Below are 25,714 nucleotides of genomic sequence, written 5' to 3'. Positions count from 1 at the left end.
ACTCAAGTCCCTATGCTTACAAGGAAAGTACCTCATCCACTGAGATACCTCCTCAGCCCCTCTTTTTCTACTCTTTACCTGCAGCCTCCCTATATTGTGATGCTTTAGAGATCTCTTATGTGACATTTTTTGGTAATATTTTTATTTATTTGTTAAGGGGAGAGGGTGTAGTGTAGGGGTAGATATGGGTACACTACAGGGCCTCCTGCTACTGCACATGAACTCCAAATGGATGCACCTCTTTGCATTTGGCTTAACATGGGCACTGGGAAATTAAGGCTGGGTTGCTTGGCTTTGCAGGCAATCTCCTTAACCGCTGCACCATCTCTTCAGCCCCTATTTTTAATCTATTTTTAGAGGATATTTTTGCTAAGAACATAATTCTAGGCTAGCAGTTTTCCCTAGTTGAAGACATTGTAGATTAGTAGTTGGCTTTGTTTCAGCTTTATTTCCTTTGTTATTGACACTGCAGCTCTTAGTGTTTCTTTTTCTTTTATAGATAACTTGCCGTTTTCCTCTAAGGAAGAAAAAATTGTCACTTTGCTTTCGTTTTCTGTTGTTTTACTATGCTGTGATTGGTTATTTAATTCTTTGTGCTTCATGAATGTGTGGATTCATGTCTTATCAGTATTCTCTTGTACTTAAGAGATTCCAGATTATCTCTTACCCCTCCCCCTCTTTTTTTCGGCTCCTCCTCAACTCATTTTGTTCTCACAACTTTGTTATTGCTGGATAATTTTATCTTAAAGATTCATATTTTTAAAACTTGTGTCTAATCTTGTTTTACTCACCCAGTAGGTATATGATTTAAATTATTTTGCTATATTTTTCTTTCAGAACTATGTAAATTTTGTACAGTTTTGCTCTTGTGTTAGCTTTTTTTTTTTTTTTTTTAACAGGGTTTCTTAAGCATCCTGTGAACATAAAGACTGGTTGCAGATTAAATAATCCAAGAGACCAAAGCAGAAGTTAGTATATGAAAGTGGCACACTCTACTTCCTGTACTACCTCTCTCATCTCACAGGTCAGCCTATTTCATATAGGAAAGCTCATGCAAAGAAAAGACATGACTCCAGAATTTCTAAGTCATTAGGCATCATCTTGAAAAGTGGTTGTTATACCTTTCAACATAGCCATAACTACTATTTAAGTAAGGACTGGGCCAGCATTCTTGGTTTTGGTACCCATAGTGATCTCAGGGAGAATTTAAGAAAGAAAAAAAAAAAGGAAAGAAAGAAACAAAAGAAAAGAAAAAGAAAGTCTAAGGCTTTCAGAATGCTTGTTGTTATTTATGCATTGCTCAAGAAGATGCTTATTTGATTATCAAGCTTGCTTTTTATTTTTTAATATATATTTATGTCTTTTGCAATAGTAGTGATGAAACCCCAGGGCCTTCCCTGAGGTAAGCAAGTACTTTTCCACCAAGATACATCCCCAGCTCTTACTTGTATGAAACAGATCTTTCTGTGTAGTTGTGGCTGGCCTTGAGCTCACTGTAAAACCAGGCTGGCCTCATCTTTACCTCCCTAGTGCTGGGATGCACCATTATGTCAGGTTGGCTTGCTGGCTTTTTTTTTTTTATGCATCTGGTGAGAAAAAGCAGGATGGGAATATCTAAAGATGACAATGCTAGTGTTCTCTTAGATATTATAGGACACATTTTCTTACATCATTAGACAAGGTTCTCCAGAGAAACAGAATGGGGGGGGGGGAGGAAAGAGGAGAGAGAGAGAGAGAGAGAGTGTATATGTACATAATGCCCACCTACATTGGTGAGGACAGATCTTTATTCAGTCTACTGATCAAGATGCTAGTCTCTTTTGAAAACACCCTCATAAGTGCACCAAGAAACAATACATACTGTTTTGAACATCCTTTAACCCAAGCCAGTTGACATGATGATCACATATTGGCAAAACCTATTGTCTCTACACTCTACAGCAGATTTTACTACTTTAGCCAGTGGACCCACTTGTCATCCAGATCTCAGTGAACATAGGGTATTTTTCATTCACAGAGGTAGGAATTGTAATTATGTTCTGCAGAAATTTAAGATACTAGAATGTTTATACTGTCAGAATAGTGTGGATGTGCTGGGCGTGGTGGCACACGCCTTTAATCCCAGCACTCAGGAGGCAGAGGTAGGAGGATTGCTGTGAATTCGAGGCCACTCTGAGACTCCATAGTGAATTCCAGGTCAGCCTGGGTTAGAGAGAGACCCTACCTTGAACTCCCCCCCCAAAAAAAAAGAATAATGTGGATGAATAAAACTGCCACACTATAAGATGAAACTGAGAGGGAAAAATGCCTATTGTTTTTAAAAGTAATTTTTACTGGAACAAGAAATTGGAAGATTTAATTTGCAAGGAGCTGTGAGTATAGGAATATCTATAAATCAAGTGTTTGCTTAGTTTATATGTCTCACTGAAATGCCCAAATGAAAGATCAGGTAGATAGTGGAATATTTACAGGACAGAGTTAAAATGGAGAAATAATTTTGAGAGTTAGCATTACATAGTTGGTATTTAAAGCCATGACACTAGGTGAGAGAACAGGGAAGAGAGTAGGCAATCATAGAAAAAGCTCTGAGGCCCTCCATCTTTTAGAAGCCTGTAGCGAAGAGGCAGAACTATTAAATTAGAGGTAGGAGGAAAACCGTTAGACTGTGTCATGGAAGCCAAGAGAAAAAGTGTTACTTGAAGAGAAGTGTAATAAGCTTTGTCAAATATTATTAAAAAGATGAGGGAAATTGAATTTGGCCATGTCTTTGACAGAAAATTGCTTAGAATTAGGGCGGGTTAAAGAATGAATTAGGAGTTGAGGAACCAGCAGGAACTGGAAGCAACTAGATCAAAAAAATTTGCTGTGAAATTAAAGCAGAGAAATGAGTTCATATCTTATGAAGAATTTAAGATCAAGGAGATATTTGATGCTAAATGAGTGATACTAGTGTATGTGTTTTAAAGAATGATCTAGTAGAAAAGGAAAAATTCAGGAATATGGGTTATTGACTTTTTGTGGGAGGGAGGGGGTTTCGAGGTAGGGTCTCACTGTAGCTCAGGCTGACCTGAAATCCTTCTACCTGTGCCTCGAGTGGTAGGATTAAAGTCATGAGCCACCTCACCTGCTAGATGGGTTATTGACTTAAGAAAATAAAGATTAGGAATCCACTGACACAAGTGTAGGTATTACCTCTGATAGGAGCAGGGTATTTTAAAGGGGGAGGGATTGTATTGTAGCTTTTATTTTCTTTTGAAGATTTTATTTAATTTTATTTATTTATTAGAGATAGAGGGAAAGAGAGAGAGAGAATGAATGTGCATGCCAGGGCCTCTAGCCACTGCAGATAAACTCCAGATGTGTGCGTCACCATGTGCATCTGGCTTACGTGGGACCTGGAGAATTGAGCCTGGGTCCTTAGGCTTTGGAGGCATGCACTTTAACCAGTAAACCATCTCTCAGCCCTATTGTAGCTTTTTCTTTGGGCTTGAGTGTCCATTGTGAAGCAGGAGTTGCTACCATGACCTACAGAAGACCTTAGCCTACCCTCATGGCAATGAAGTAAGCAGAACAGATGGATGGATGTGGTAGCTCACGTCTAAAATCCTAGCACTTGGGACATAGAGGCAGGGGGATCGTTCTGATTTAGATTCTAGCCCAGGGGAAAAAATGAGACCCCACAAAAAGAAAGAATTAGAACACTATAGCTGGTAATTAGGTTTGTGCTAATGGTAATTAGGTCATTAAACTTCCCACATGGAAAGAAGGGTCCGCTGTGCCTTCACCTGAGAAGCCACTCCCCATTGGCTCCTGCCTCAGCTGTATATGGTCTTGGAGGATGCTAGAATACATAGGAAATAGAAGATTGGTGTGTGGGTTGGGGTTGTAGACAATGAGAGAATTCACCCAAGTGAAATCAGAGTAGAAAAAGTCACTTATTGAGTATACTTGAGCCCCAGGCAGGGCAGCAACACCACTGCCTGCCATACAATGGTGGTCTGTGGCTGTTTTTATAAGGGAACTGCCTTCTTTTGGTTTTGGTTTCTTCTTCCTGCCATGTTCTATTGGTTGATGTATGGTATAAGATCATGAGTAATTTTTTTTTAAGGTAGGGTCTCACTCTAGTCTAGGCTGACCAGGAACTCTGTAGTCCTCAGCAGGCCTTAAACTCACAGCAGTCCTCCTACCTCTTCCTCTCGAGTGCTAGGATTAAAGGCATGTGTCACCATGCTTGGCAATTTTTTTACTTAATTTTTTGCAAGGAGATGAGAAGGGGAAGGAAGAAGGGAGTAGAGGGAGAGAGAAAGATGAGTGAATGAGAATGGGCACACCAGGATCTTTTGCTACTGCAAACCAACTCCAGACACATGCACTACTTTGTGTATCTGGCTTTCTGTGGGTACTGGGGAATCAAACTCAGGCCATCAGGCTTTGCAATAAGTGCTTTCAAGTACTGAGCCATCTCTCTAGCCCAAGATTATGATTAATTTTAATTGTACTCAGTTACGCCATTTGTACATGCCTCACAGACTTGGTTTGTTCCCCCACAACGAGGAGGTTAGGACTCTGGTGGTACAGATAGCAGAGAGTTTCTCATGCTCCTTTAAATAACACCAATAAACTTATTGGTACACCAAGCTGGACTTGGACCAAATCCTTTCTGTGGTCTGTTGATGCTTTCTATGTATGAGGTGAACAGCCATTTCTTTACATCTCCTCAGGAAATTCACACAACATATATGTAGTTTTGACAGGAGAGGTGAGAGAATTTCTTAATAGCTTTTATAGTCCTCATGAATTCAGACTTGAACAGAGAGTGGCAGACATAGTTAAAAAGAAAAAATAGATCTGTTACAGGTTCACGAAGACAAAAAAACCAAAAACACATGAACTTTAGAGAGTGGGAAAGCAAACCTTCTAGGAAGTAGAGTAGTCCTGGCAGGCCATGTTGACTTTTCTTCATGCTCATAGTTGTATTAGTCAGGGTTCTCTAGAGGAACAGAAGCAGTAGAATGAATATGTGAAAAAGAGGAGTTATTAAATTAGCTCACAAGATCCAGGCTGGGTAGTCCAACAACAGTTGTCTGCAGACCACAGCATTGAAAACGAGGTAGTTGCTCAGTCCATGAGGCTGGATGCAGGCTGGCATTGTGGGTCCTAGTAGCTGCAACACAAGGCCCAACTAATGGCAGAAGCACACATGCACAGGCAGTAAGGGGACCAGGCAAAAAGCACACAGCGCCAGTTGTATGGGCAGCTGGACAAAAGAAGACAAAGCTCTGGCATTCTCCTGGAGCTTCCTTGTATGCAGTACCCCAGGAGAAGGGCTGCCCACTCAGGAAGGAGGACTTCCTCTTTCCTTAATCTAGCCCGGAAGCATTCTCATAGACATAGCTCTCACTCATTCCAGATCTGATAACATTGACCACAAACTTAACCATCACAAGTCCACCTCTTATCACCTTGACATCAGACTACATCTCTTTATGTTTAATTTCCAAATAAAGTCAATAACAAGGTCATAATTCCACTTAACATATCTCATGTGTAACTGGAAACACAGTATTCTTTCCCCTCAATTATACTACAAAAATCCCTTAAGGAGCATTTAGTCTCTAATATCCAATAATTTAAATAAAGATTTAACAACATATAATTATTGACATTACCTCAATTGATATTAATTACATAGTACAGAAGTAGAGGAAAGAAAAAGTTATCTTATTACTTGTATATATATGCATAAATACTCAACAAATAGGACAGAAGCACTTATGGCAATTTCAATCCTTGTTTCTGTGACCTTAGTTGGTGTTTGTTGTACCTCCTCCTCTTTTTTTTTTTTTTTGTTGTTGTTGTTGTTTTTGTTTTTGTTTTTCGAGGTAGGGTCTCACTGTGGTATAGACTGACCTGGAATTCACTATGTAGTCTCAGGGTGGCCTCGAGCTTACAGCTATCTTCCTACCTCTGCTTCCTGAGTGCTGGCATTAAAGGCGTGCACCACCACACCCAGCTTGTTATACCTTTGTGTGTATATACCCATTCTCTATTGCCTTGACCCTCAGCAAGCACCTCAGTGGGTCTTGGTTCTTTACCTGGAGTGGTAACCCACACCTTCATTCCTGAAAGGTCTGGACCGTTTATGAGCTTGCCTTGATGGGGTTGTTGTAGTTTCCCATTTACCTTGGCCACAGGATATGGTAACACAAAAGGTCCTGTCAAGGATCTCTTGCTTTCCAGGCATACTCTTCCTTACTTCCATTCTGGAGGAGCAGTCCAGTTTTCCCCTGATAGTCTAGATAGTCTAGCAGTCATCCCTGCTAGCACTTAATTCTGTGTGGCTGTTGACCCAGGGCATCAGAAGCCCAAAGTGGCCAGGGGGAAATACTAAGTTCCATCTTAACGAAGTATTTTTTGTGCCTCCTGGCAGGAACATTCTTTCCTCTGCAGCCAAGATTTGTAGGCCAACAGAGTATAAGGTAGTGGGAACAGGAAGCAGAAGTTTAGCTATTGCATCACTAGGGTTGACGGTGAGGGGTACCATTCCTATTTCTACCCCTTGGTTCCTAGACCTAGAATCCTGGCTATAGGAGAAATACTATGATATATAGGACACTGATTCAGTGTATACGCAGACTTCTCAGGTCTCCTGTCTCAGACCTCCAGGCTGTTGCCACTAAGTTGGAGTTTGCAAGGCCATTCTACTATTCTATCAAGCCAGCTGTTCTAGGATGGTGGAGAACATGATCAATGAATTCCATGAACGTGAGCCCATTGCTGCACTTCTGTGGTTGTGATGTGAGTTACTTAGAAGTGATGCTGTGTAGAATACTGTGACAGCGGATAAGGCTTTCTGTGAGAAGAGACAGTAGTTTTGGCAAAAGCACTATGTGCAGGAAATGCAAATCCATATCCAGAATAAGTATCTGTTCCAGTGCTGACAAAAGGCTGCCCTTGCCATGGTGGAAGTGGTCCAGTGTAGTCAACCTGCCACCAGGTTGCTGGACGATCACCCTAGAGAATGGTGCCATATCAGGGACTCCGTATTGGTCTCTGGTGCTGGCAGATTTGGCAGTCTGCAGCAGCTGTAGACAGATCAGCCTTGAGTCCATGTTGTCAAGCCCATACATAACCCTGTCCCTGTCACCATGGCTACTTTGTTCATGGGTCCACTGGGCCGGGGCAGCTGGGGAAAGAGGTTCACTGCTGTCCACAGAACAGGTCATTCCATTTTTGAGTTTGAAATGTCTGTTGTAATTCGTCTCTCCTTGTTGCCCTGAACTAAAAGTTTCTCATCTTACCATTGTGATTCATTCCCTAATCTACTAGGCATTGTAAAATTGTACTGCCCTGCCTCTAAGATAATGGACTCAGAGCTCTAGTTGTGCAGTTGGTTAGCACGTGGTACTTATAAGCTACTGGACTCGAGGATTAAAAAAATAATATAGGGGCTGGAGAAATGGCTTATTCCATTAAGTCACTTGCTTGCAAAGCCAAAGGACCCAGATTTGATTTCCCACATAAGCTGCACAAGGGGCACATGTGTTTGGAGTTCATTTGCAGCAGTCAGAGGCACTGGTGTGCCCATTTTCTCTTTCTCTTTCCCTTTCTCTTTCTCTGCCTCTCTCTCCCCCCTCTTTCTCTCTCAAAAAATAGAATATTTTTTAAAAGTTAATATGTAAATTATATGTTACATAAAACATTTATATATAAAATGTATTTTTTATATTTATGTATATAATTTGCAAGCAGCAGGGAGAGAGAGAATGAGAATGAATAAGAATGGGTATGCTAGAGCCTCTTGCCACTGTAAACAAATTTCAATGCATATGCCACTTAGTGTTTATGGTGTCTATGTGGATACTGGCATTTTGAACTCAGGCTGGCAGGCTTTGCAAGCAAGCACCTTTAACTGCTGTGTCATCTTCCCAACCCAGGGACTTTAGTTTTATGACAGTAACATGTTTGATGGTTAGAAATGAGAATAAGATTAAAATGCAAAAGAGTACCAAAGCTTGAAGAAGTTCCGGAATGAGGAGCTGGCTGGGCAATAATCTGATTTTTTTTGACTCTCTACCTCTGATTAAAATGAGTAGAAAATACTTTTAGAGCTTTATGGTCTAATTATTAGTAAAGATAGAAAAGTAGTTAAGAAATGAGCAGGTTGTCTAATGCCTGTTTTTTTTTTTGCATTTTGGTTTTTTGAGGTAGGGTTTCACTCTAGCCCAGGGTGACCTGGAATTCACTATGTAGTCTTAGGGTGTCCTCGAACTCACTGACATTTTCCTACCTCCGCCTCCTGAGTGCTGGGATTAAAGGTGTGTGACACCACGCCCAGCTTACTTGCATTTAAAAATATTTATTATTATGTATTTGCAGGGAGAGAGGTGAGAGAGAGAATATGAATGGCCATGCCAAGGCCTCTTGCCACTGCATACAAACTCTGGATACATGTGCCACTTTGTGCATCTGGCTTTAGGTAGGTACTACAGAATCAAACCCAGGTTGTCAAGCTTTGCTAACAAGCACCTTGGACTGCTGAGCCATCTCTCCAGGCCATCATTTGCATTTTTATGATGTGTTCTGCTTCTCACCTAATCATGTTTACTAGATTTTAGAACAGTGCATACAAATTTCTACTCACTTGTCTTTACTACGTTTTGGGGATAGTGTGTATATATTTCTATTCACCTGCCATCTTTTCTGGGTTCTAGGAACAGTATGTATATATATTTGAAAGGGGTAGATGGAACTCCTTATTCAGAAGCTCATATACTAATGGGGAGATAGGCATGGTTGGGTTGATAATTGAATTCAGTTCCATAGGATCATGGTGGGAGAAGTGCCTCACTGCTTTCAGATGGTTAGGACTGCTTCATAGAATTGGGTCTTGCCATATGAGAAGAAACTTATTTGTATCCTACAAATATTTGAGCACTCTGGCAGCTTGAATCAGATTTTGCTCATAAACTGTTGTGTTTTGAATGCTTGGTCCCCACCTGATGACAGTTTGGGAGATGTGGTACCTTATTGAGGGAGGTGTGTTATTGGAATGGACTTTGAGGTGTTATACTCAGCTTTACTCTTGCCAAAGCTGGGCTTACTCTCTTGTTGCTGTTTTCCAACTGATGTGTGATGCCCAGTCTGTATTCTGCCATCGCAAAGCGTCCCTATAAGATTGTAAGCCGGAATAAACCCTTTCCCATCAGTTGCTTTTGGTCAGGTGTTGCTTGCAGCAATGTGAAAGTAACTTCAAGAAGTATTTATTTGGGTCTGGAGAGATGGCTTAGTGGTTAAGGCTCTTGCCTGCAAAGCCAAAGGACCCAGGTTTGATTCCCCAGGACCCATGTAAGCCACATGCGCAAGGTGGTGTATGCGTCTGGAGTTCGTTTGCAGTGGCTGGAAGTCCTGGTGCACCCATTCTCTCCCTTCCTCCCTCCCTCCCTCTCTCTTTCTCTCCGTTCCCTCTCTCAAATAAATAATAAAATATTTTTTAAAAACTTTAATAAAAGAAGTATCTATTTGGATTAAGCAGAATTTGAGAATATTATTAACAATATAAAATGACATGTAGGGCTGGAGAGATGGCTTAGCGGTTAAGCGCTTGCCTGTGAAGCCTAAGGACCCCGGTTTGAGGCTCGGTTCCCCAGGTCCCACGTTAGCCAGATGCACAAGGGGGCGCACGCGTCTGGAGTTCGTTTGCAGAGGCTGGAAGCCCTGGCGTGCCCATTCTCTCTCCCTCTATCTGTCTTTCTCTCTGTGTCTGTCACTCTCAAATAAATAAATAAATAAAAAATTAAAAAAATAAAAATAAATAAAGTGACATGTAACTCTGGCCATACAAGAATATACAGTCTTGCCTAAAGTGACAAAGAAGACAAGAGTCTTGATCTCAAGCAGTTTAAAAGAAAATGACCAGTAAATAGAAAATCCCAAATATGTTGTAAATGAAATACCTGGTAAACTATGTCACAAGCATGTTGAGAGGGATGGTGGGAGATCTAAACTGGCAAGGGGAGTTAGATGTATTTGGGATGATGCCATTTGTATTAGGTGCTTTTCTTGTTGCTGTGACCCAGTACCTGACATGAAGAAGCTTAATGGAGGGAAGATTTGTTTTGCTCACAGTGGGAAGACATGGTGGTAGGAGCACAAGGCTGCTTGTTCACATCTAGGCAAATTAAGAAGCAAAGGGAATATGGCAGTCAGCTGAATTTCTCCTTTTTTCCTATTTTAAAAATTTATTTATTAGAGAGAGGGAAGGAGAGAGATTGAGAGAAAGAGAATGGTCACACCAAGCCACTGCAGATGAACTCCAGACACATGTGCCACCTTGTACAACTGGCTTATGTAGGACCTGGGGAATTGAACCTGGGTCCTTAGGCTTCACAGGCAAGCACCTTAACCACTGAGACATCTCTCCAGCTCTCCTTTTTCCCTTTTAAAAATGTTTTTGTTTATTTTTATTTATTTGAGAGCAACAGACACAAATAGGCAGAGAGAGAGAGAATGGGCATGCTCCAGGGCCTCCAGCCAATACAAACGAACTCCAGATGCATGCGCCCCCCCTGTGCATCTGGTTTACTTGGGCACTGGGGAATCAAGCCTCAAACCAGGGTCCTTAGGCTTCACAGGCAAGCGCTTAACCACTAAGCCATCTCTCCAGCCCTCCTTTCTCCCTTTTTAAAATTCAGTCTAAGACCTCCAATCTACTGGGTTTTGCTGTCCATGTTCAGTGGGGATCTTACCTCCTGAGTCAGTTCCCTCTGGAAATGCCTTTCAGACATAACTAGAGATGTGTTTCATAAGTGATTCTAATCAAGTAGAGTGGATAGTGAAGATTAACTTATTACAAGTTCACCCCTTATTACTTTGTCACTCAGACACATCACTTTCAGAAACATTCTACCCCTGGCAACTAAAGTCTCATGCTGATCTCATAATGCAAAATGCATAAGTCACTGTTGCAGTCAGGTTCTCATTGCTGGCAGAAATCACCCTACCAAGAGCAGCTTTTGGGGAAAAGAAAAGGGTTTATTTTGGCTTACAGACTCAATGGGAAGCTCCATGATGACAGGGGGAAATGTTGGCATGAGCACAGGGTGGACATCACTCACTGGCCAACATAAGGTAGACAATAGCAACAGGAGAGTGTGCCAAACACTGGCAAGGGGACACTGGCTGTAACACCCATTAGCCCACCCCAACAACACACTGCCTCCAAGAGGCGTTAATTCCCAAATAGCCATCAGCTGGGCACCTGTCATTCAGAACAGCTATGTTTATGGGGGACATCCGAATCACACCACCACAGTTGCATACTTCACCTCAAAGATACAACCACCCAGAGTAAATATTCTCATTCCAAAAGGAAAGGACAGGAGGATAGCCAGAAGAGATGGGACCAAACCAAGACCAACCCCAGCAAGGCAAACACCAAACCCTGAAGTGCTATGTATGGCATCTGGGGCTCATAGTAGTATCCCCTGAGTTCCAACAGGCTTGGGTAGCCCACCCTGTTAGCTCTGCTGCCTGTGGCACATATGGCTTGTCTCAGGCCAGCTACAGTGCCTGTAGCTTTCCTCAGTGGATGTCCTGTGTTTCTGGTATCACCAGTATCCTGGCAGCTCCATTGCAACTTAGACTTTACCTTCATAGCTGTACACACGGCACACTCAGGATCAAAATCTAACCCTGCTACATGTTGTTTGGCCTTAGCAACTTTCTAGAACTTTGATGCAGGCCTCTATAACTCTTTCAGTCTTGTATCTTACATGCCTACAAAACTTGTGTGCGGCAGATGAGGCCAAGCTTGTTGCCAGCTCCAGACAGTTCCCATCTAATGTAGACAGGCTGTGGGTTTCTGTGTATCTTTTAGACTAAACCTGGGAAAACACTTCTCTAGGTGGCTATTTTAGAGCACAGTACCTGAAGGCCCTGTCATTTTAATAATACTTAAATGAATTTGCTGTATTATACTCTGGGGCTCTCAATGGGTATGAACTTGCCCTCAAGGCACCAGTGCAAAAGTCTGAGGTTTCTCTTTAATGTTGCTAAACTCTTTTTTTAAATTAAATTAAATTAAATTTTTTATCTTTTCACAATTTTTATTAACATTTGCCATGATTATTAAAAAAACTCGATGGTAATACCCCCTCCCGCACTTTCCCCTTTGAAATTCTATTCTCCATCATATTACCTCCCCATCTCAATCATTCTACTTACATATATACAATACCAACCTATTAAGCACTCTCCTCCCTTCCTTTCTCTTCCCTTTATCTCTCCTTTTTAACTTACTGACCTCTGCTACTAAGTATTTTCCTTCTCATCCTTCTCATGCAGAAGCCCAATCATCTGTAGCTAGGATCCACATATGAGGGAGAACATACGTGGCTTTCTGGGCCTGGGTTATCTCACTTAGTATAATCCTTTCCAGATCCATCCATTTTTCTGCAAATTTCTTAACTTCATTTTTCTTTACCGCTGAGTAGAACTCCATTGTATAAATGTGCCACATCTTCATTATCCACTCATCAGTTGAGGGACATCTAGGCTGGTTCCATTTCTCAGTTATTATAAATTGAGCAGCAATAAACATGGTTGAGCACGTATTTCTAAGGAAATGAGATGAGTCCTTCGGATATATGCCTAGGAGTGCTATAGCTGGGTCATATGGTAGATCAATCTTTAGCTGAACCTCCACACTGATTTCCACAATGGCTGAACCAGATTTCATTCCCACCAACAGTGTAGAAGAGATCCTCTTTTTCCACATCCCCACCAACATTTATGATCATTTGTTTTCATGATGGTAGCCAATCTGACAGGAGTGAGATGGAATCTCAATGTAGTTTTAATCTGCATTTCCCTGATGACTAGGGATGTAGAACATTTTTTTAGATGCTTATATGCCATTTGTATTTCTTCCTTTGAGACTGCTCTATTTAGCTCCATAGCCCATTTTTTGATTGGCTTATTTGATTCCTTATTATTTAATTTTTTGAGTTCTTTGTATATCCTAGATATTAATCCTCTATCAGATGTATAGCTGGTGAAGATTTTTTCCCGTTCTGTAGGTTGCCTCTTTGCTTTATTCACTGTGTCTTTTGCAGTGCAAAATCTTTGTAATTTCATGAGGTCCCAGTGATTAATCTGTGGTTTTATTGCCTGAGCAATGGGATTGTATTCAGAAAGTCTTTGCCAAGACCAGTATGTTGAAGGGTTTCCCCTACTTTTTCCTCTGGCAGTTTCAGAGTTTCAGGTCTGATGTTAAGGTCTTTAATCCATTTGGACTTAATTTTAGTGCATGGAGAGAGAAAAGAATCTATTTTCATCCTTCTATAGATATATATCCAGTTTTCCCAACACCATTTGCTGAAGAGGCTGTCTTTTCTCCAATGAGTATTTTTGCCATTTTTATTGAATATCAGGTGGCTATAGCTACCTGGACTTATATCTGGGTCCTCTGTTCTGTTCCATTGATCTACATGTCTGTTTTTGTGCCAGTACCATGCTGTTTTTGTTACTATGGCTCTGTAGTGTAGGTTAAAATCAGGTATGGTGATACCACCAATGTTGCTAAACTCTTTAACATTTACAATTTACTCCTTCCATCACAACCACAACTTTAACCAGGTTAAATCAGGATCTTTTCCTCACCAAACTGGACATTTCTGTCTGTAATTTTTACTGTGTTCCTGCTCCTTGCCTTGCCAAACTGCATATTTTCCCCATCATTCTGTTTCTCTTATGTAAGTCTAGATAAAAGTACAGTAAGCAATAACCATGGTATAGCCTCAGTGTTACACTGCCTTAATATTTCCCCTACCAAACAATTGACCATTACTTCTGAATTCGCCTTCACTCAAGTATCAGGACACGGGCAGATCACAAATTCTTTGCTGCAGTGGAACATGGGTGACGTCAAGTCCAAGTCCTGATGATATGGGAACTTCAAGTGCCTTAAAAGCATCAAACCCGTGTCTCAGCTCTACGGTGACCAATAACTCAAGAGCTAGGGTCCCAGAAGTTCAGTGGTTACACAGAGCTTGCACTGAGTAAGTGGCTTTCCAGACCCTTGTCTTAGGAATTTTGACAAATGACATTCACAGACACAGGATAAAGTTTAGAAGGATTTTATTATGGGGTGAGCTTAAGGGAAAAAAGAAATGTAGAGGTCCTGCCCAACTGGATAGGAGCACGATTCCCAGAAAATGGGAAAGTCCACTCTAGAGACTCAGATTGGGGTCTTTTACAGGACTGGTTAGTCAGCTAAGATACCAGGTGTCTGGGATCAGGTTTATTGAGAAAGGGCAATCTTCCCAGGAATTTTAATCCCCTAGAAAGGTGTAATCTTCTCAAAAAGGGGTAATTATCTCTCCTAGGAAGGAGTAAATCCTTGAGGGAAGAAGGTATATAAAAAGGCCAGATCTTCTCTGACCTGTAGCAAAGTGGAATGACCCAGATTCTCTCCTTATAGGCTCAAAAACATGCCTGACTTCCACTATCACCTGATCAGGAGAGAGTACCTGATACCTCTGAACTGCCTTGCTGATTAGTCTTTCCTCCTCCTGAAATTATGAGCCCAGCCCCCACTGCTTTTATTTGTCTGGGCATTCTGGTCTTCTGGACTGCTCTACCAGAATGACCCATTAAACTCTGCTTACTATATTCTAGGGCTTCCAAATTCTTTCACATTCCTTGTGCAGACCAGTTCTGTAGGTCTATGAACCACATATTCCAGTAGTCATGGTAACAGCCCCATTTCTAGGTACTAGTTTTCTGTATAAGCTCCTTGTCTCTCTGCTATAATTAAATACCAAACATGAAACAATTTAAGGGAGGAAAAGTTTGTTTTGGCTCATGGTTTGAGAGTACTGTCCCTCATAGCAAGGACAGGTGCATGATCCTCCTTGCACATAACTGGATAAGGGAGCAGAGAGATGGGAATACTGGGATTCACCTGGCTCTCTCTGACCTTTAAATTTTTATTTATTTGCATGGGTGGGGTACACAAGCTTCTCTTGCCACTGCAATTGTGCCACTTTGTGTCTGGCTTACATGGGTGGCTTGGGGATTGGACTCAGGCCAGCAGGCTTTGCAGGCAGGTACCTTTAACTGCCAAACCATCTTCCCAGGCCCCTTCCCTCCTCCTTTTTCCTTTATCTGAGACCCCAGCCCCTGGAATAGTGCCACCCACATTTGGGGTTGATCTTAATTTCTTAGTCAACATTCTCTGAAAACATCTTCTCACACACTCCCAGTTGTCTCCTAAGAAACTTTAGATCCAAGTTGACAATGAAAACTGTCACATCAGCTAAAGTGGGTTTTTAAAAACAGCTCACCAATAATTGATGAAAAGGAGCGGTAGATGAAATACTGAATGCAGTAAGTTGGTGGTGAGTGTGTAGGAACCCAAGTAGCTGGAGTGTGGCTGGAGTCATTAATCACTGTGGGACAAAGGATGGTGTGAAGGGCCTGATCATAGAAGTCTGTTCATGTAATCCTAATGGATGTGAGGTTTTTACTGGGTGTAGCAGGTAGAAAATACTAAATTTTTTTTAGTTGAGCCTAGGACCTTGTGCAAGCATTTTATCATTGGACTAAATTCTTAGTCCTTGTATTGTACTTTTTATTTTGAGCTAGGGTCTTACTAAATTCCCAGGCTGGCTTTCAGCTATTTCCTAGACTGACCTCAGCCTCCTAAGTAGCTGGGATTATAGATCCAGCTGAAGAAGCTAATTTTGAAAGTTAGTTTTAGACTACCAGTTCTTTAAAACTCAGGATTACATAGAGCTAAGGTTCTTTATTGGTGTTAATATAAAGTTAGTAGTACTGGCTGGTCAGGCAGCTGTTAAAGATTTATACAGTAAATGAGTGCCACTCTAGTTTTACTTCTCAGTGGAAAAACCAACTTAAGTATTTCTTACGTTTCTTTCGCAGCATAGAGCTAAATAGCATCAGTTGTTGTTCCCCTCTCCCCTGCTCATTTAGAAGGTGGAGGAAAGATACTAACCTTCTTAGCTTCTAGGCTAATAAAATTTTATACAGACTGTTTCTGTGAAATAGTTACCAAATTCTGCCAGGTGGTTTTATCACTGTATTGAAGCCCCTTTTGTTTTTTAAAAAGAATTTCGTGTTCTCAGTTATAAAAGAACGCATGTCAAAATATCTCTTTTCTGTGCAAGTCCCAAGTGTTTATATCACTATTTGTTTGAACTAAATAGCAGATTGTTGGGAACCGATTAAGAAAAAATGTTTATCATCTTGTATAAGTTAGAGACGGTTTGAGATCAGGATGCTTATTGATAGTTGATATTATTTGAGAACAGCAGCACTTAAATGGGAAATTAGATACACTCCAGTTTCTAAATCATCTTCTATAAAAGCTATGTGATGCTTTAAATAATTTTACTTGGCTTAGGAGTACTTGGCAAGGAAGTATCAAAAAGCTTATGAAATAAATATCAAGTTTTTTTTTTTTTTTAATGTTAACCTGATGCCAGTCATGGTGGCACATGCCTTTAATCCCAGCACTCAGGAGTCAGAGGTAGGAGGATCACCATGAGTTCAATGCCACCCTGAGACTACATAGTGAGTTCCAGGTCAGCTTGGGCTAGAGTGAGACCCTACCTTGAAAAAGAAAACAAAACAAAAAAAAGTTAATCTGGGGCTGGAGGGATGGCTTAGCAGTTAAGGCATTTGCCTGCAAAGCCAAAGGACCCAGGTTCAATTTCCCAAGACCCACATTAGCCAGATGCATCTGGAGCACCTTTGCAGTGGCTGGAGGCCCTGGCGTGCCCATATTCATTCTCTGTCTCTCCCCCCCCCCCCCTCTCTATCAAATTAATTAATTAATTACTTAATTTAAGAAAATTGTTAATCTGTATTGGGAGTATACCTTAGTGGGTAGAGCACGTGCCTAGCATTCAAAGGGCTTTCAATTCCACTCCCGCCAAATCATTGTCATCATATTTTAAATAACGGAATTATATTTACTAGGGTCCCTTGATTTTCTGTTTTTTCTCCTTTTGGAATATGATATTAAATACCCATTATGAACTCATTTATTGGATGACTTCTTAACTCTTAGTCCCCAAAATTAATTATGCATATTAAATACTGCTAGTTGTAGTCCAGGAGCCCGAATTGATTGATGCTAGTAATGTTAGTGAGTTTTGGTGTTTATTTTTTTCACTTAGTAAGTTGGGATTATTCAGGCTATAATAGCACACGTTTATCTTTTTTTATAGAGAATACTTAATGATTAGTTATTTATTTGATAGAGACAGTTAAAGAATGGTGCGCCAGGGCCTTTAGTCATTGCAAACGAACTCCAGACGCAAGTGCCTTAATTACTAAGCCATCTCTCCAGCCTTCAGATAGAACTTCATTAAGAACACTAGCAGAGCTTGATAGTTCATGCCAGTACCCTGTGTGCTGGGGCAGGAAGGCAAGCATTTATCTTTAGACATAAAGAAGTAAAATCATTTCCCATTCTATCTGTTGCTTTAGATGTTTTACATTAGCATAAAGCAAGAGGAAGGGAAAATATTCATAAAAGAAGAAAATGGCTAATGGTGGTTGATGCCATCTACAGTTGATGTATAGGATATTGAAAGGTATTTATGATTCCTTTCAAGGTTAGAATTTGGGTATATTTTAGGTATGGTGGCACACACCTGTGATTCCATCACTTATGAGATTGAGGCAGGAGGATCAGTTCATGGCCTGCCTGAGTAGATGAGACCTTGTCTCAAAAATGAAAAGCAAACAAACAAAAAAGAATTTAGGGACAATGGTATGAAAATAAAATCTTTAACTCAGTATTTGGTTTAAGGTGTGTTTAAAATATACACACTTCTTAGACAAAATATTTTTTACATATACTGTATAGGTTTAAACTTCAATCAAAATCAAGTTTTTCCTTGATCATGTCTAATGAACTTCAAAGGTTAATACTTGCTGCAAACTGATAAATGTTTCATCAAATAATCTAGGTATTTTATATTTTAAATGTTAATAAGATTAATTTTGTTTTCTCAGGATAAAAGTCTCTCAAAAATATTTATTTTGTGCTCTTTCTTAAATTCATGGTATACCATAAACATGTGATACTGTTTTAGTGACCTTAGGGTACCAACACAGAGCTTATGTTCTTTAGTATTAAAATGGTATACTTTCGGGGGCAGGGGCTGTTTTTTTCTAGTAGGGTCTTGCTCTAGCCCAGGCTGACCTGGAATTCACTGTGTAGTCTCAGGCTGTCCTTAAACACAGCAATCCTCCTACCCCCACCTTCTGAATGCTGGATTTGAAGGTGTGTGCCATCACACCAGGCTGGATTTTTTTTTTTTTATTTTTTTGAAGGATATTTGTATTTTGTTTTCATGTTCTTTCTACTTTTCTGTGTTTGAAGTTTTTTTTTTATCAATTAGTTTTGTACTCAGTGAATATAGTCAAGTTGGTACTATCGTTAGACTCGTCCATGTCCTACTCCCTCCTCCTAGCCCCTCCTTGTTGAGGTATATGGGTCATGCCTTGTGGAGTTAGCCCACAGTTATGTGTAGGAGAAATGTCTCTGTGTGTCATGACCCAACGTGTGGCTCTGACATTCTTCCCCCCTCTTCTGCAAAATTTCCCTGAGCCATGTTGGGTTCATTTTTCGTCTGCTTCAGTGAGGTGTTGGGAGCCTCTGTGTCTCTGGCTCTCTGATTTGGTAGGAGTTGATTGTTCTCTGTGTTGATCTCCTTCACCCTTGTGCTGGTACCCGGTTCACCAAGAAAACAGCACCCTTGCTTGTTTCGCCAATTTTTCTTAGTTGCAGCTGGGGCCCTTATGAGGTATGATGGGGTAGTTCTCTTTAGGATCTGCGTCTATCTGAAAAAGAGAAGCAGATTCTCCAACAGAGTAAAGTTAGCACCAGACTAATAGGATAACCCTTATTTTTTTAATAGAGAATTTAATAGGTGTAGGCCTTCTTTTAGCACACGATTGGGGGTAGCTTGATAATGGAGAGGATGCTCATGTTTGGATATGGTTCTGACTTGTTTCCCACCTCCAGCTATGGGTCCCGTACCACTGAGAGGATCAGTTAGCCAAATCAAGAGCAGTTGGTTTCCCACCGTGGCTGTGCACCTCTGTTGCACTTGTGTGAGCATCACAACAGGTTATTTGCTGCTAAGTAGGTTAGACCATGAGTTACTTGGACTGGTATTGGTCATTTTCCCCCAGTGGCCCATGTAGCACCTTCTGGTACTAGATGTGCTGTCTATCTGGGGACTGACTCTCTTCCAGCTTCCAGCCATATTCCATTTTACATGTCAACCACATAAGGTATCTTCAGCAGTAGGGTCTTACCACTAACCTTTGGTGGGTCATCAAGTACTCTGACAGAAATCTGTCTGTCTTTTAGGAACCCTTGTAGGTCTCTCTGATCAAAAGCTCATTGTGGATGATAGCCACATGCTGGTACTGGGAGTTACAGGTCAGTGCCCACTAAGAGAATGAAGAAAAAGATAAATAATATAAAAGAGTTAGAAGAAAGAGGGGGTGGGGAGGCAGGCTGTAGAAGATTAAGGTCAGTCTTCATCATACCCTCTCCAGTGCCTTGTGGCTCAGGTGTTCCCTCTAAGGGCCTGGTGAAGGTTCAACCATTTGGTATGCCTTTTAGGATGTAGAATTTTATGGTAACATTGCCATTTGGGTCTAGATTTGTGTCTCATACCTCCTCCTTTGCCCTCCTCCCTCCCTACCCACCCTATTGTCTAGTCCTTGAGATGCTTGCTGGGTATGTCAGCATCTTGGGTAGATTCAGGTTAGGTGTTGTAGATGAGTGAGACTATGCAGCAGTTATCTTTCTGTGATTGGGCAAGTTCACTGAGAATGTTCAACTATTTTTCCTCAAATTTCATTGTGTAATTTTTTCTTACTGCTGTGTGGAATTCCATTGTGTAGATATACCACATCTTGGCTATCCATTCTTCTGGTGATGGACATCTGAGTTGATTCCAGCTCTTAGCTATTATGCATTGAGCCACTATAAACATGGTTGAGCAAATCTCTCTGGACTGAGGTTTAAGGGTTTTAGGGTGCATGCCCAGTAAGGGAATAACTGGGTCTGTTGGTAACTCTATAGTCAGCTTTTTTAGGTGTCTCCATATTGCTTTCCAAAGTGATTGTACCATCTTACATTCCCACCAACAATGGATGAGGGTTCCTAATTCTCCACTTCCTCCAGACTGGATTTTTTAAAAAATTATTTTGTATTTTCCAGGTGAGGTGGCGCACACCTTTAATCCCAGCATTTGGGAGGCACCCTGTGACTACATAGTGAATTCCAGGTCAGAGGAGACAGACAGAATGGGCATGCCAAGGCCTATAGCCACTGCAAACAAATTCCAGAAGCATGTGCCACTTTGTGTTTCTGGTTTACATGAGTACTGGGGAATCAAACCTGGATCCTTAGACATCGCAGGCAAGTACCTTAACCGCTAAGCCATCCCTGCAACCCAGGATTTTTTTTTTACAAAAATTTTTTCCAATATTTTTATATATTTGAGAGAGAAGGAGAGAAAGAAGCAGACAGAGAGAGAGACAGAGAATGGGCACACCAAGGCCTTCAGCTACTGCAAGCAAACTCCAGATGCATGCTCTACCTGTGCATCAGGCTTACATGGGTCCTGTGGATTTGAACCTGGGTCCTTCGACTTTGCAGCCAAGAGCACCTTAACTGCTAAGCCATCTCTCCAACCCCAACTGGTATCTTTTTACTAATAATTTTTTTGGTTAGCATGCAAAATAATGGGATTTATTTTGATATTTTTATACCTATAAATCATTGTAGTTTGACCCACATTTACCACCTCCATTACTCTTTCTTGATCTCTTTTTTGGTCCCCTTCCCTCCCCTCCTTTTTTTTGCTTTTTTATTTTTAGTTTTTTGACGAATCTCCATACTGATTTCCCTAGTGACTCTACTAATTTAATTTACATTCCTCCTGACTGTATAAGGCTGTGTACATTATATCTAATGCACCTTCCAACCCCAGTTCTTCACCAGCATTTGTTTGAATTCTTGATAGCCATTTTGACTGGAGTGAGGTAGAACATCATTGTAGTTTGGATTTGTATTTCCCTGGTGGCTGAGGATATTAATTTTCTTTTTATGTAGTGATTGATCATTTCTATTTCTTTTTTAAAAAATGTGTGTGTTTCTATGTATGTATGTATGTGTGTGTATGGGGCATGCATGTGCCATGATGCACATGTGGAGGTCAGAGGACAACCTTGGGGTGTTCGTTCTCTCTTTCCACCTTGTTTGAGACAGGGACTCTCTGGTGTTTCACTGGGAAGATTTTAGTCGGCCCATGAGCTTGGAGATTCTTTTGGCTCTCCTCCCATTGCTGTAGGCTCACTGAGGTAACAAAAACCTGCAGCAGTGATGTCCAGCTTTATGTGGTGCTGGGGATAGAACTTGGGTCAGTGGGCCTACAGAGCAAAATGCCTTTAATTGTTAAGCCATCTCCTCAGCCCCAGTCATTTGAATATTTTTTTTTTTCTTTTGAGAACTGTCTGCTCAGTTAACTTGACCTTTTATTGATAGGATAGTTGGGGGTTTTTGGTGTTTAACTTTTGGCTTTCTTTGTGTATTCTAAATACTAAGTCTATGTGCAGTGTATAGCTGGCAAAGAATCTTTCCTGCTCTGTAAGCTGTCTCTTCATTCTGTTAACTTTTTTGCTTGGAGGCTTTTAAGTTTCATGTAATCCCATTTGTCAGTCTTGGTATGATATCCTGAGCTTTTGGAGTTTTTGTTTTTTTTTTTTTAAAGTTCTTTTCTGTACCTGTACCTTGAAGTATTTTCCTTATGTTCTCCTTGAGCAGTGTAGGTCTGACATTGGGGTCTTTGATCTGTTTTGAGTGATTTTTGTACAGGTTGAGAGGCAGATTTAGTTTCATTTTTCTATATGTGGATAACTAGCTTTCACATCACATTTTTGTTGAAGAGGCAATCTTTTCTCCAGTGTACCTTTTAGGTACCTTTGGTGAAAATGAGGTGAGTTTATTTCTCTGTCCTCTGATTCTTTCCATTGATCTACATGTCTGCTTTGTGCCAGGATTGTGCTATTTTTGTTGTTGTCACTCTGGAGTATGTTTCGTAACCAGGTATTCTGAGTCCTCCATCATTGTTCTTTATACTTACGATTGCTCTAGCTACTAGTTATGTAGTGTTTCATGCTTCCATATGAATTTTAGGAATTGTAGAATTTTTTTCTCTGTGACAGACTCATTGGCAATTATATGAGAATTGCATTTTCTCCTCTAAAACTATTGTGAATGGGATTATTTCTTCTTTCTCAGCATGTTTGTTACTAGTATATAGAAAAGTGATTGATTTTAATGTGTGGCTTATGTATACTGTTACTTTACTGAAACTATCAGTTCTAAGAGTTCTCTGGAGGAGTCCTTAGAATTTTTGAAGTATAGGATAATATCTACAAATAGGGATACGTTGGCTTTCTTAAATAGTCTTTATGAATTATAGATGTGTATTGTAAAATGTAGCTTTGGGAACAATCTTCTATTAGGTTTAAATTAAGAATTAAAATTTAAAATAGTAAATTAAGGACACTTTAGAAAAACCATATGCATGAAATCCTGTTTTATGTTTCATTTTATTTTTATTTTTTGGTTTTTCAAGGTAGGGTCTCACTCCAGCCCAGGCTGACCTGGAATTCACTATGGAGTCTCAGGGTGACCTCAAACTCACAGCAGTCCTCCTACCTCTGCCTTCCGAATACTGGGATTAAAGGCGTGTGGTGCACAAACCAAACAAAAAAAAGGTGTGCCACATGCCCAGCTTTTTTTTTTACATTAAACTTTTTTAAAGTTAATCAGAATTTTTTTCCTTTTTTTTTTTTTCAAGATAGGGTTTCATTTTAGCCCAGGCTGACCTGGAACTCACTATGTAGTTTCAGGGTGGCCTTGAACTCACAGTGATTCTCCTACCTCTGCTGGAATTAAAGGCATGTGCCACCACTCCTGGCAGAATTTTTTTCTTTAAAAAGAACTGTTTAAATATTGTGTGTCCTGAAACTGGAGCTTTAACGGTTTAGCATGTTAAGAATATAGAATAATAATTACTTGTACACAAATATTTAAACATTTTATTTATTGTATAAAGAGGCTTCAAAAGTTTTTTAAGTGAGAATTTCCAGAATTACACTAAGTCAAATACAGTTCCTCATAGACTATAATTCAGTGGGTTATTTATTTATTTATTTATTTTATTTGCGAGAGAGAGACAGAATGGTCATGCCAGGGCCTTCAGCCACTGCAAATGAACTCCAAACACATGCACTACCTTGTGCATTTGGCTTATGTGGGTCCTGGGGAACTGAACCTGGGTCCTTTGATCTTGAAGGCAAGCACCTTAACCTGTAAGCCATCTTTCCAGCCTGGGATTTTTTTTTTCTTAAAGGTTTTATTTTGGCTTAGAGTCTCAAGAAGATGCATCATAAATAGGGGAAAGATATTAGAACAAAGGCTGGCCATCACGTCTGCCACTGTTAAGCTCTGGCAAGGGGAAAGCTGGCTCTAATATTCCAAAGCCAACCCCTAGCAACACACCTCTTCCAGCAAGGCCAAATCTCCCAAATTGCCACTAGCTGAAGATTAAGTGCTTAGAACACACAAATTTATGGGGATATTTGGTTCAAACCACCCCTGACTCCTGTGGACTCACAACCATCTCAGAATATTATAATGCACTCAAAAAGTCCCCATAGTTTGTTTTTTCCTTCAATCCCAACAATGTTAAAAAGCTCAAAGTCCAAGGTCCCATCTGATACTCAAGACAGTATCTTATCCTAAGCCTGTAAAATTAAAACACAAGTTAAATATACATAATGGCACAGAGTAAGCATTCATACTGCAAAAGATGGCACTGAGCTTAGCAAAGAAAGATTGAGCCAATGCAAGATCTAAAATAGGACAAACAATCAAGTTTTAAGTCTGGCAACAGTGACTGCTCACAAAGTCCCTAGAGTTGTACTTCTGCCCTTCTAGCTGAGTGATCTACAGCCTAGGGAAGATGCCATCCAAAGCCAGCAGCTGTCCCTGGTGGCTGTTCCTCAGTCTTGGCATCTCTCAAACCCTGTGGTTTCCACTGCAATCCATGATTCATCCATGCTATGACTGCTATAGCCTGTAGTCAGGGACTGTGCTGTACATTGCCTAGGGGCCATATCCAAAAAACTGGATTGTAAATGCAATGACCCTTTCTTTCCTGAATTTGTTATACTTCCATAATACCAGTGGAACTACCAAATTAGTTAATCCAGAGAGAATAAAGTTGACTTTGAAGAGCTGGGAAACTTCAACATTCTTCCTACTGTCCCAGTATAGAGCAGCTGGCCCAGTCTCAGTGGTGGTGCTTCACAAACATTTGTAGCTGATCTAGGCTGTAGGCTCAGGCACAAAGCTTCCATATCCTTTTGTGCCTTATTTTTCTGATCCGTCTTCTGCCAAGCACATCAAGCCATGACTTTTCAATTTAATTTGAAATTCTCAGGACATGGGAATAGTATAGCCAGCCTCTCGCACAAACTGATTCTAACCCAGTTCGAAAAAAGATCTCTTGCCACTCATTAGCCAAGCCTCGCAGTCCACACACATTTCTTTCTGCATTTAGGTCTTTAAGCTCTCAACAGAATGGTTCATTAAGCTCTGCTTACAGCACTGAGAGGCTTCTCCTAGTCCACAAGTTTCAAATTCTTTCACATTGCTCCTGCAAATGAGTTCCAAAAGATCAAAAGTCACACAGTCAATTTTCTAGTAGCAACAACCTCACATCTCTGGTACCAATTTTCTTTTGTAGTTAATGTTCTCACATTGCTGGTACAAAACACCTGGCTAAAAGTAGGTGATGGGAGGAAAGGTTTTATTTTTGCTTGAAGTCTCAGGGGGATGCTTTATGATGGCAGGGAGAAGATGGTAGAGCCGAGGCTGGACATCACATGTGCTATAGCAGGTAGAAAAGTTACTATCATGAGTGAACTTGTTTTTTTGTTTGTTTCTTTGTTTTGTTTTGGGTTTTCGTTATTGTTGTTGGTTTTGTTTTTCTGTACTTTTTCCAGTTGAACGCACTCCCATTTATGTTGTATTCATCATTATATCACCTATTTCATAGTTTGAAAAAAGTGCACCAAACACTCTGGTGAGTTTTTGTTGTTGTTGTTGTTTTAACTTTTTTGAAATCAGGTCTCACTAAGTTATCCGAGCTGGCCTTGAACTCAGTCTGCATCCTAGACAGGCTTTGAACTTGAGGTCCTCCTGCCTCGGCCTGCAGTAGCTAGGATTACAAGGCCTGGCTTGAAAGGCCTGCTTTTAGTTATAAATATATGTATGTATATTTGTATATTATATATATAATTATACAGAGGATAATTTTTTTGTGACCAGTCTTGCTTGTGTATATTGAAGAAAGATAAAGAGAGTGTATGTGTCTGTAAAAGTGTGTGGATGTGCTAGGACCTTTTACTGCTGAAAATGGACTCCAGGTGCATGTACTACTTTGTTTGTCTGGCTTTACTTGGGTACTGGGGAGTCAAACCTGTGCCAGCAGGCTTTATAAGCAAGCTCCTTATCCACTGAGCCATCTCCCCAGCTAGGTGTGTGTACTTTTAAAGGACCTATTTTCATGTGACCTCATTG

General features: G+C 40.5%; 1 protein-coding gene across 5 annotated transcripts in view; it reads left to right on the top strand.

Annotated features, from left to right (window-relative positions):
- The window catches only part of Apc (APC regulator of WNT signaling pathway), a 141,936-nt gene that overhangs the window by 7,552 nt on the left and 108,670 nt on the right, over positions 1 to 25,714 (top strand). Inside the window, exon 1 of one of the 5 annotated variants that reach the window (XM_045132435.1) lies at positions 1,006 to 1,024. The exons of the other annotated variants lie outside the window; for them this stretch is intronic. The gene's annotated coding sequence lies outside the window, so the exon portion shown is untranslated. Of the gene's footprint in view, positions 1 to 1,005; positions 1,025 to 25,714 lie in introns of those variants that run through there. 5 annotated transcript variants of the gene reach the window in all.

The sequence above is a fragment of the Jaculus jaculus genome, chromosome 13 (genome assembly GCF_020740685.1).
Source record: "Jaculus jaculus isolate mJacJac1 chromosome 13, mJacJac1.mat.Y.cur, whole genome shotgun sequence".
Classification (NCBI taxonomy): Eukaryota; Metazoa; Chordata; class Mammalia; order Rodentia; family Dipodidae; genus Jaculus; species Jaculus jaculus.
This window is presented reverse-complemented; position numbering and strand designations above follow the sequence as displayed.